The sequence below is a fragment of the Parasteatoda tepidariorum genome, chromosome 2 (genome assembly GCF_043381705.1).
Source record: "Parasteatoda tepidariorum isolate YZ-2023 chromosome 2, CAS_Ptep_4.0, whole genome shotgun sequence".
Taxonomy (NCBI): domain Eukaryota; kingdom Metazoa; phylum Arthropoda; class Arachnida; order Araneae; family Theridiidae; genus Parasteatoda; species Parasteatoda tepidariorum.
The window spans coordinates 9,421,897-9,434,706 of NC_092205.1; the positions used below are offsets into that span (position 1 = coordinate 9,421,897).

Here is a 12,810-nt window from a genome sequence, read left to right on the forward strand (position 1 = left end):
TTTTTTTTGTTCTAGTTTATTTTTAAAAAAACCGCTGAAAAATAAATCTGAATTTTATCTTCCAAACACTCAGAAAAACAAAATCCAACAACTTGGTCTGATGAAATTATCGTTAATATCGTCAATAATGATAATGAATCTAGCGAAGATGATGAAGACAGTGATTATTAAAATCAACATATAAAAATCTCTCATACAGATGGACTAAAAGCTATCGAATGTACTATTGAATATATAGAACAACAAAAAGAGGCGACACCAGCCTTCCTGTTATCCCTAAAAAAGGCGTAACATTACTACAGAAAAGCGCCAAAGTTACGTAGAACGAAAAACGATTAAGGACTTTTTTTAAGTAAAAACTATTTAATTCTCGTAAAGTATGCTTTTTAAATGTTTTTAAGTAAGCTTTTTAATTATAATATAAATTGTATGTGGTATACTCGTATACATTTTGTATTTCTTAAATATATTACATTTATACCTTCTCTTTTTCTTTCCGTTTTTATACTCTTCGCTTNTAATTTTTCTTTGTTTTATTCTTCATTTTGAACTTATGTATATATATATATATATATATATATATGTATATATATATAAAAAAATAAAATATACAAATACACTTAGAACTCTCTTGTCGTCGGGTAAACAATGGGAGATTTTCATGTTCTTCGACTCAATGTATCGCAAATATGAATTATTATCACTGAAAAGTTCACCTGGGTTTATTGCAATGCTTGATCCAGGGTTTCTCTTGCCGTCTGGGTTGGGTTTAAAGTTGCAAATTTATAAAAAAAAAAAGCACGCGAGTTTATTTTTTTGTCAGAAAACACTCGAAGAACTTTACTTAGTGCCTTAGTACATTCACTTATAGTTTTGGAATTACGAGACTCAGAAAAATTAATTAATATTGTAAAGCTAAAAAATAGAACTAAATTAAGATATATCCTCGCCATATCTAATCTTTTTTTGCCATCCTATAGCTTAAAAATTATTTTCTATAAGCTCAACAATTAATTATGTGTTCAATCTATCACTCATTAGCAATATTTTTAATTTTTAATTATAAATAAAGGAAAATAAATAAAACATTTATAATATAAATGTTTATTCATAAAGTATATTGTTTTAACACGTTTTATCACCAAATTCTTCTTTAAATGCAACTTAATAATATTTTTTGTTTGTTTAAAGAAATATTTTAAATTTACGATTGAAAATACAATTCTTTATACCTAGTTCAAACCTTTGGATTTTACCTAAGGTAAGAGTGGTCTAATTGCAGCGTTTTAAAATGAAAACCAGATGAAAAAACTGGTACCAGATGAAAACCAGATCATAAAAAATATGTCATAATCCAGCTTTAGAAACTATACCCACAATAAACTTTTCAATGTACAAATTTGTTACGTTCGAAACAAGAATTCTTGAAAAATACATTTTCAGTTTATAGGTGAACAATAATAATTTAAACAATTGAAATAATTAATTTTAATATTAGTCGAAAATGAATATGCATCGGCCGGGAATCGAACCCGGGCCGCCCGCGTGGCAGGCGAGCATTCTACCACTGAACCACCGATGCTTGTTATTATTTTAAATTAGATGCATTATTTTCCACGAATTGAGAGCATTAACCTAAATCGATACTCAGGTAAAGCACACCTGCAGGCGAAGATTTTCTCCTTCAAGGTATCCGACTACCTTCGGGACAAAATTTTTGAAAAATAAGTATTTTTCACAACATTATTGCAATTTATATTGTATATTAATTTAAATAAACATATTTAATAGAGGAAATTTTAATATACTGNCTTAGTTGAACATTAGTAGTCGTTAACCCAAAAATTGGGTCGGCTGTTCAACGACGATTATATATATATATGTATATATAAAAAAAAAATAATACCGATCAGTGATGATCAGTGAATGTCTAAACTAAAAGGCATTCGAGTATTGCTTTTAGCTAAATGCACTTAGAACTCCCTTGTCGTCTGGTAAACAATAGGAGATTTTCACGTTCTTCGACTGAATGCATCGCAAATATGAATTATTATCACTGAAAAGTCCACCAGAGTTCATTGTAATGCTTTATCCAAGAGTTCTCTTGTCGTCTGGGTAGGGTTTAAAGTTGCAAACGTATGAAAAAAGCACGAGAGTTTATTTTTTTGTCGGAAAACACTCGAGGAATTTTACTTAGAACCTTAGTACATCCACTTATAGTTTTGGAATTAAAAGACTCAGTAAAATTAATTAATATTGTAGAGCTAAAAAATAGAAGTAAATTAAGATCTATCCTCGACAAATCTAATTTTTTTTGCCATCCTATAGCTTAAAAATTACTTTCAATAAGCTCTACAATTAATTATGTGTTCAATCTATCACTCACTAACACAATTTTTAATTTTTAATTATAAATGAAAGAAAATAAGTAAAATATTTATAATATAAATTTTTATTCATGAAGTGGATTGTTTTAACACGTTTTATCACCAAATTCTTCTTTAAATGCAACTTCATAATAATTTTTTGTTTTTGTTTAAAGAAATATTTTAAATTTGCGATTGAAAATACAATTCTTTATACCTAGTTCAAACCTTTGGATTTTACCTGAGGTAAGAGTGGTCTAATTGCAACGTTTTAAAATGAAAACCAGATGAAAAAACTGGAACCTGATGAAAACCAGATCATAAAAGAATATGTCATAATCCCGTTTTGGAAAATATACTCACAATAAACTTTTCAATGTACAAATTCGTTACATGCGAAAAAATAATTCTGGAAAAATACATTTTCAGTTTATAGGTGAACAATAATAATGTAAACAATTGAAATAATTAATTTTAATATTAGTCAAAAATGAATTTGCATCGGCCGGGAATCGAACCCGGGCCGCCCGCGTGGCAGGCGAGCATTCTACCACTGAACCACCGATGCTTGTTATTATTATAAATTAGATGCATTATTTTCCACGAGTTGAGAGCATTAACCTAAATCGATACTCAGGTAAAGTACACCTGCAGGCGAAGATTTCCTCCTTCATTTAACTGGTAGATGTCTTCTCACCTTTGATCTCAAAATCACCGAACCTAGCAATCTTCCAGAAAAAATTACTAAGAGACGGTTTTCTTTTTAGTTTTAACTTTTTTTTAAATATTTTTTTTTGGAAAATAATTGCTTATTTTTGTTGTAAATAAATGTTTCGTAAATGGGTTCCACTTACATTTTCGAAAATCGTCTTTTGTGAGAGAATATTCTTATCTTTTTAAATTTTCAGTGAGTTAAATAAACGGATAAAAATACTTTTTCTAAGTAGAATTTTTGAAAGAATTGCAATGTATATTAATGCTGTGTATGCAAAAAAAAAAAAAAAAAAAAAAAAAAAAAAAAAAAAAAAAAAAAAAAAAAAAAAAAAANAAAAAAAAAAAAAAGAAGAAGAAAAAAAAAACACTGAAAACATTAATTGAGTTTTTTAGGAAAACAGTTTTCAAACTAATTCCGTCGATTTTTGACTATTAATACAACACAAAATAAACTATTTATGAAATCTAGGTCACACTTTGTGGGCCCATTGTGCCAGGGCCGAGTAAAATTCCTTACAAAAAGGGAATTTTTTTAAAATTTAATTAAAAAATTAGTACAGAGGATTACTTTTTCATTTCTTTTTTTCAGTATAAAATATCGTTTTAATTTTTAAAAGTATGTTTGTAACGTTTCACGGTATATTAGTCTTTTGTTGTAATAAAACACGTAATTAAACTAATACAATAATTGAAAATAAATATTTCAATTTGTTTATGAAAATTGTTAAACTGTAAGCTACCATCTATCTCCAATTAAGCTTTTTATTAAAACTTTCCAAATAGTAAATTATTATTTTTTGTGTTTTGGTGAATTGACTCGCAATGAACCTTTGTCTAGGTGCCTAAAGAACTTAGATCTAGACTTGTTTAAAGTAATTTTTAATACGTAAGTCAGAGTGTTTAACGCTAGCAAGCTCATATTCTTGACTTGATTTCACAATTCATATTTTGTCGATTTAGAGAAAAGTTTGACTAAACAATGTTTGGATAAAAATCCGCTTCTTTGCATTCACACCGCATAATCGCTAGAAAAAAAATAGAGACAGAAAACAAAATATATATGCTAAGAGCAAATAAATAAATTTGTAATAAAAATAATTTGGCTGACTTATTGTGGCATTTTCAGATATCTGAAAGAAATTTGAATAAATTATAACATTCTGAAACTTTTGTGTTACATTTTTCAGAGTGAAAATTTGGAATTGGGTTTCCAAGTTCTCCACTAGTTTAAAGAAAGGAAGGCAAAAACAACGATGTCTCAATTCCGTAGAATTATTTTATATCCGCCGTAGAACAGCCTATTCAATCTTGGATTTACGACCACTAAAGTTTAACGACCTTTTGATTTTTAACTCACCGCAGAAAATAACGCAAACTCCGTAGTCTTGCAATTTTAAGGGAGCTTCTGGATTAAATATTCGGAGAATTTTGCCTTCGTAGAAGACTTTTTGAGGGAACTAAGCCGCATTTGCGTTACAGAGAGAGGATTACCACGAAAACCTCCCACGATTAGCCTGACGGTAAGAGGACTCAAACCCATAATCTGTCTAACGTTGAGGGTATTTTACGTCAGCACTGTGGTCGGTGCGAGCCTGGTGCAAAATTCGTATTGACCAGCTACCCCAAGAATTCGAACTCGATCACCTCATTGGAAGGTGAACGCTCCACCCCCCCCCCGAGTCACCACGGATGAGGGAATAGAGCCTTCCATAGAAATTAGACTTTAATGAGATTAGGGTAAAAAAACTCGGCAGTCCAGGTGAAAAAATAGGTTGTCAATCTTCAACAGATGGCCTGTCCCTCCTGGACTATCATACCAAATGCCATCATGATGATGAAACTTGATGATACTTTTGGCCAAATTCTAAAAAAGAAATTTAATGATGAAAGTCTTAAATTTAATTATAAACTCATAGAATGTAGTCTAATCATAAATATTTTTTATTTTTATTTACTTATTATAATTATTTTTTTTGTTGCGGTTCTCATGATTTTAATCAAATATAACTATGAAGGCAATTTTCTAAAGTTTATAAAAGCGACAGATTAAGCTAGAATGAATTTTAATTTTATTCTTTAAAAGCTCTCTATGGAAGCAAAAAATTATTTTTATCATAAAGAAAACAATTTTTCTTTTTTCGAAAGCACCAACTTGGCGGTATCTAAAAAAAATGAAATAAATTAATGATTCATAATATTATAATCTAATAATACAAAGTGTTCTCTAAATCTCGTATCCAAAAATCGAAAGACAGCTTATGTAATTTTAAAAGTAGTGTCTGGGTATATTAAAGTGGTTATGTGTAACTAGTTGAGATCATTTACAGTAGAATGGTGGAGTAAGTATTCCTATCTCAAAAAAGAGGAGATGAAAATGAATTATAAAGGTTGTTAGCATCACCTATTTTGTTAAAATGTTTTTTGGGGGTATTTCATTTCACGTATCTTTTTTCTTTTGAAGTTTTTTACTGGATCATTATACAAGTTTTAATCATGCCCTGACTCGTGCAAGCAAAATTTATAGCGTCATTTTATCTTCAAATGGAACTTAATATCAATATGTGTTATGTCCTTTGAATGATTAGCTAGAAAAATTAAATTTTAACTTAACATTGTCCACATGAAAAGCTATTTTGACCAATCATAATTTTGGCCACTTTCCGATTTAAACGAACTAACATCCACTAAAATTGGCAATCCGGCAAAATTAAATTCCTAGTGCACTTTAGCATCCAAATAGAGTCTCGGTGCTGCCATCTAGTGTGGCAGAAACTAGACGTCCAAATTAACATGACCAACGGTATCTCACCTATTGCGGTGGTCCTGAAAGAGTGGATACCACCTCTGGAGAACGCACTAGGTCTGCTTATGGGCAAGACCGATTGTGCAGCTCATTGGAAATAAAAAAAAACATTCACTAAAAAGGAGAAAATATAAAACTACTATATAAAATAAAATAGTCATTACAAAAACGACGTCTTTCAAATAGACCAGTGATTCCCAAACTTATGACTTTGCGTACCCTTTCTAAATTTTTCGTAACGCTGTGAACCACTAATAAAAACAGTAATGTATTTTTTACTATAAAAAAATTGCACAAAAGTTAAAAGTCGAAACTGGCTATTGATACCACTAATTATTAACTGTTAACTCTGCAAAAAATAGCCAAAAGAAAATACGTAACTGTAAATTTTCATGGCTAGCTTTGTTCTTAAATATAAATTTTCGAAATTTTCGTTTGTTGCCAGATACTTCGCATAAGAATGCGTACCCCCGCTAAACTGTTCCCGTACCATTGGGGTTACGCGTACCACACTTTGGGAAACACTGAAATAGACTAAAAAGAAGTACCAGTCGTGCTCCACAATGGTATTGGCAACTGTCCGGGAAACATCCCTTAGAATAATCTGAAAACATGCTATCGCAATTTTATCCTCTGCAGAGGGGGTGACTCCTCCGCGTTCGTTGACGGAGAATGTGGGCGTGAAAGCGAGCGCTTTACGGTAGAGCAGTTTAACAAAGATCAATACTGCACACCCTCTGTCTCTTCTCAGGCTGATCAAAGTCGTCACCCACCAGCTCACTGACAGCAGCAAGTTATGCTAAGCTTCAGTGACCAACTCGGAATCGTGTTTTGTGATCACACAGTGAAACAAACTAAAAAAGACAAATAATTTTTAATTTTTTTTTTTTATTTATCTTAACTTGAAAGGAAAATTCGAATACATAAATTTCGTCTCCGACTTCTTTCATGACCGAAAATTCCCTTCACCTCCTTCGAAAATGACACCCCGATATTTCTACAGTTATAAGTTTAACAAAAATTTAAACTATATTATTTTTGTCAGATTTAATTTAAAATTATTTAAAATTTTTAACATATTGTTCTTTTTATTTAAAAAATGTAGAAAAGTAAAAAATGTTTAAATACACTTAAAAAAATGCAGTTTTTAAAAATGTAATTTTTTTTCTTTTATAATTTTCACCCTACTTTAATGATGGTCACAGTAAAATACTAGGACGTTAAAAAAAATCTCCTTTTTAGACATCCTTCAATCCCCGTGAACTCAAATTTTCGTTAATTTTGCTGTTTGCAAAACAATTTAAAGGCGCAAGAAAATCACTTGGAAGAAATAAAAAACAGTTTGGTTGAACCCACAAAAAGAAATTAATGTTTTGATAAAAAATAAGAGACTGTTTTTCAGAAAATGATGGAAATCACATTATTTTTAGACATATTATTTTTATTTATCTCCGTCTTTTTAGACATCCTTCAATCCCCGTGAACTCAAATTTTCGTTCATTTTGCTGTTTGCAAAACAATTTAAAGGCGCAAGAAAATCACTTGGAAGAAATAAAAACCAGTTTGGTTGAACCCACAAAAAGAAATTAATGTTTTGATAAAAAATAAGAGATTGTTTTTCAGAAAATGATGAAAATCACATTATTGGTGAATACCTAAATATTTTTTTAATAAAAAATTGCGTTGTATTTCATTAGGTTTCAAACAGAACACGATTTTTTACAGCCGTCTGATAAAATGAATGAATTATTTATGTGTTCAGATACTTTTAGTTTGTTTGAATTAACACAAGATGTTCCATGTCTAAATGTTTACAGCTTTGCCTCAGCTGTTCCGTAGGCGTTAAAAACGTCGTTTTAGAAATCCATTATGAGGCATGGTTTTATTTGCTATGAAGAAAAAAGTTGCTGGACGAATCATTTGATGTTTGACTGAAAAATAGTTTTTTAGTCGTTTTTTCATTGAGCTAGGAAGAAAGTACTGATTGTTTTTAGTGAAAGTTTTATGTTTTTATAGAAGGGCAAAACAGCGAGTGTAACAAATTTCGCTGCTTGAAATAAACTTTCGATGTTTTAAACCTTTTTTTAAATTTTTTTCCCTTTTTTCCATTTGAAAAGTTTTGTTTAAGTATTTTCTAATTTGAGAGCATACACGTTATAGATAAATTATTTTCTTTTAAAAATTTGTTCCAATAATTTACACTCAATGCTTGCGTGTATGAAAATTTTCAAAAAATGTATTTGATGAAGTTGAAAAAAAAACGATGTTTGCTTAAGTTACTCGTAATTTGGGTAACTAAATAACTATTGATTAGGAGAAAAAACTATGATGGCTTAAGTTACCCCTTAATGTGGGGAAGGAAAAAAAATATTGATTGGACGAAAAAACTATTCTGGCTTAAGTTACCCAGTAATTTGGGGAACGAAAAAGACTATGAATAACAGGGAAAAAATTACGGCTGCTTGAGTTACCTCCGTAATTTGAGGAACGAAAAAAACTACTGATTAGACGAAAAAGACTATGATATCTTAAGCTATCCTGTGATTTGGGGTGCAAAGAAATAGGGATAAGACAAAGAAAACTATTGGTGGTATAAGTTATCCCGTAATTTGGGGAACGAAAAAAAACTGTCAGTAAGACGCAAAAAATTATGGTGGCTTGAGTTACCTCCGTAACTTAAGGCACGGAAAAAACTATGAATGAGACAAAAGAAAAAAGAACTATGATGGCTTGAGTTACCCCTTAATTTGGAAAAAACTTAAGCTAGCAACAAGTATTCAATATTTGGCATATGTTAGTTAATGATGAGGTATCAAAACGTAAATATTAATTAGTAAAAAAAATGAAAGTGTACAAGGTAATTTTCTTATCATCTTTATTTCATATAATTTAAATATTAAGGAAAAGAAGACGAAATATAGTAATATGCAATCTTACTAATTTATTTAATTAAATTAGTTTAAGTAACTATTAACACTGTTACGACCGTTTAAAGTTAAACAATAAATAAAATAAGCAAATATATTTTTAAGAAAATTTAACATACATATTTTAGCGATAAAAGTTTACTTTTTGTTAATTTGTCACAATAAAATTAGAGTTTTCTGGAATGTGATGTTTATTAGGTCAATTGAAAAAGAGACTGATTAAAATCTAAAAATACTATATCTATAAATCAGTGTTTTTTCAGTGTGTTTAAAATTTTTTGATAAATTATTTATATCAATTTACAAAATAACCAACTCCATTACCATTACTGTTATATTTCCATCAAATCAAAAATAATTCATTGTTTTAAGCCTGTTTTTTGTAGGCTCCGTATTAATATTAAATAATGCTTTTTACGAACAATATGCTATTTTTATAACTATTGTGAGTTTTCAACTGTTACTCATGACTATTCGGTCAAGTTTAACCTATTTAAAACCAGCGCTGTCTTTTGAAAATGGCGCAGAACGTCAATATGGAGAAAAGCCACAGTTTTGAGAAAATGAAAAGCATTTGTGGTCTAATTTTTTAATATTCAAAAACTTAGTCCAATGCTGCATTACTTGGGCACATGAAAAGGTTCAAAAACTGAGAATATAGCAGTGATTTTGACAATTTTCATCTAGGTGGAAAAATGTTCTAAATTTTAAATTTTTTTAAAATAACTTTTAAAATATTCAAGTTATTTATCTGTTCTAAAGCCCAGAAGCACCTTCATGGCAAGATAATATCTATAGCTTAAAATCATCGTATTGCTTCAAATGTAAAACACTTAAATTATGGCTTTCTTACTATCCTCGGTGACAGAGCTTCAAAAAATAGCATTAAGGGTTCCTTATTCAATATTAAGTCTCTTTTATCCCCATCTTTCTGGTTCGAACCAGGGAGCAACAAAAGCCAACTTTTGTATGATGCTCGGCAAAGTTTTGTTGGTCTCTGTTACCCTGTGTAGGAAACAGCAATGAATTTAAAAATAGATAAAAAAAATTAAAAATTATGCAATAGGATCTATAAACTAACTATTAAAGGCCTTTAGAGATTATATTTAAAAATGTTTAACAAAAGTATGACTTACAATTACGAGTTTGAGGGTAAAAGTTATGAAGCATGCCAAAGTAAGGGTTTACAAACTTACTCTTGAAAATGCAAATAAAGTTTAATCATAGGCGATTCAACAAAATTCTATTAAAATAAGAAACTAATGACATGAAAAACTTATAAACTCAGAACAGTGCTGCTGACATTTATCTAGAAAAATAGGCTTTGAGTTCTTCAGTGGCTTAAAAAGTTCCGGATGACGGTACACTAATTCAATTCGTTACCAGCACAAATACGATATTATAGTCCTTACTATTAAAATGAAATGCATAAACCAATGAAAAAACTATTTAAATTCTACCAGGACTTTCCGTTCTCTAAAATGTACAATAAACAAAGAACTCTTGCATCCGCCTATTGTTTGCAATGGGTGTCATAAAGTTTAAGGTGAAGGTTTCAGCGTGGTATGATGGTTTCAGCGAGGATTATGGGCAGTCTAGTCGTCTTTAGCAATAGAATATCAGTTCTTCACAATGAAATATCAGCGTCTTATCCACTAGTGGCAGGTTAGAGTGACATGTTACGGAGGAGCTATCCCCTCTAAGAACAAAACTGTGATGGCATGTCTTTGGGTCAGCATCGGGGATATTTCCCAGATCGTCACATCGCCCATTGTGCAGCTCTTGTACAACGTAAATTTAATATCAACCATCTTCTTTTTGTGACACATTCTCGGGATGGTTCATTGACGAATATTCCGACACGTCACATTCAAATGCATGTAATTGATGAACACGTTTCACTCAAACACCTACTTTTTTATTCCTGCAAGAATATGAAATTACCTAAACGTTTTTTCCTAATTATTTAATTTCCCTTTTTGCATAAGTAGTGCGCTTCTATAAAAAAAGATTAACAAAAAAAGGAAGAAACAAAAAGCATATTATTAACGAAATCTTAAGGCTACGTGAAAAAATTGATCCTATAGTTATCAGTTCAAAAGATTTTGTTGAAACGAACACCAAAGTTTTCTCATATAAACCGAGAATATGCTAAAAATGTAAAGAAATGAAAGTTCCAGGGAGTCTAGTTTATTTACACTCTCTGATGATTTTATTATCCAAAATGCTTTCAAAACAGGCTCAAGTTATGATAAACGAAAAATTTCTGTCCCAGAAAAAGTTGCAAAAAATCATTACCCACATCATTAATAAACGTCCAATAATATTTCTACTGCTATGATATGCTAGAAAAAAGTGATTTAATCCTCTTATATTTATATGCTCCCCCTGGTGGAAGTAAACATAAAAAGAGTGACTAGAAGAGTTTTTGATACACTTTTCTATCTTATGTCATTTGAGCTACAGCTCCATCCATTGGTTAAAACTGCTTTTACGTCACGGATGTTGAGGCTCCCGCAGTACTTCCGTCGCAGATCCTAATTGAGTAAAACTTTTCGTGGCTGAGGAAATGATCCCAAAATATGTGGGAATTTTTTTTGTCGCTCCATCAATGGGCCTTTAAAAAATTCCTATGGCATTAAAAAGAAAGTTTCTGACTCTGCGAAGCAATTATTGTTTGAACAATCAGTCATGACTTATTTAAAATGGAATCAAATGTTAGAAAGGAAGTTTAAATGTTTTTAGTCAAATCGGAAAATGTTTCAGATTTAAGTTTTTATAGTTTGAGTACTATAGTCTTAGCCGCATGATAACTTTTATTACGAATACTTCATTGGGGCATTGGATATAAGTTGTTTAACTCATTGGCGTATTTAAATAAATAAATAAATAGATAAATAAATGAATAATATTAAAATAAGAAAAAACTACTTTATTTCTTATCAGGGCTCGATCTAAAGAATTTAAATTATTAGTCAGTAAATGAGCCAAATATCAAAAGTATTCGCCAATTTTTAGAAGGTCTTCGCCAAATGCATTACAACAATTAAAAATGTAACAATCATTTCACAATTTTATTTAATTTAACAATTTTTTATGATTCTTATTTTTCCATAGAAAACTATTTTACGGTATTTGTTTCAGTATTATGTTATTTGGAACCAATTTTTATTGGTAATTCGGCTCATCTACCGAAAATTACTGCAATTGAATAAAAGGTACTGATTTGTATAGAATAATTCATTATGACTAATTTCGAGGATCGAGTTAAATTTATATTTTTCTTTCCAGTGGAAAAAATAATTCGAGATAGCACAATTTTATTTGCCAAATTTACGATTTTATCGCATTTGGCGAGGTGGCTATAATGCTTCGTACCTTGTCTTGCATGTATATATATATATATATATATATTAAAGTTCCAGGCAAATTTATAAAAAATTATTCTATATTTACAATATTTTCCCTATGTTAGAAGCACAATGAACATGAAAAGAATAAAATTTATATGTGTGAATAAAATTATGAGTGAATAATTAAGTGTGAGAAAATGTTTAGTTTTGAATAATAAATTAAGAAAAAGATTTAGATAATAAAATAACATAAAAAGATTAAAGCTTTTTATGTTGCAGCCCACTTTCCTGAAACATTTGTATAACCATCTAAAAATGTATAAAAAATTATTCTCTATTTACAATACTTTCCCTATGTTAGAAGCACAATTAACATGAAAAGAATACAATTTATAATCTTAATATACAAGCAATATATAATTTTTTTTTATTTCCAATGGCCAAGGTTACAAAAGACCACTCACCACAATGGAGGAACAACAAAATAAACAAACACAAAACAAACGTGGCAAGAAAAGTCCATGACCCCAATAAGTCTCTTGCGCGCCAGTAACAGTCACACAAAGGGATATCCCCCAGTGCCGGGCAAAGACGAACGTGGTTTGCATCCATCTCTGCTTGAAGGTCACAAAGCGTACAGAAAGGCT

At 30.1% G+C, this 12,810-nt stretch overlaps 1 protein-coding gene and 2 non-coding genes across 3 annotated transcripts in view; 1 reads left to right on the forward strand and 2 right to left on the reverse strand.

Moving 5' to 3' along the window:
- LOC107446382 (Sodium-dependent dopamine transporter) overlaps positions 1-12,810 on the forward strand; it is an 86,164-nt gene that overhangs the window by 27,511 nt on the left and 45,843 nt on the right. The window lies entirely within an intron of this gene.
- TRNAG-GCC (transfer RNA glycine (anticodon GCC)) lies at positions 1,512-1,582 on the reverse strand. Its single transcript has one exon. It is a non-coding gene; the product is annotated as a tRNA-Gly (tRNA).
- TRNAG-GCC (transfer RNA glycine (anticodon GCC)) lies at positions 2,864-2,934 on the reverse strand. The gene has a single exon. It is a non-coding gene; the product is annotated as a tRNA-Gly (tRNA).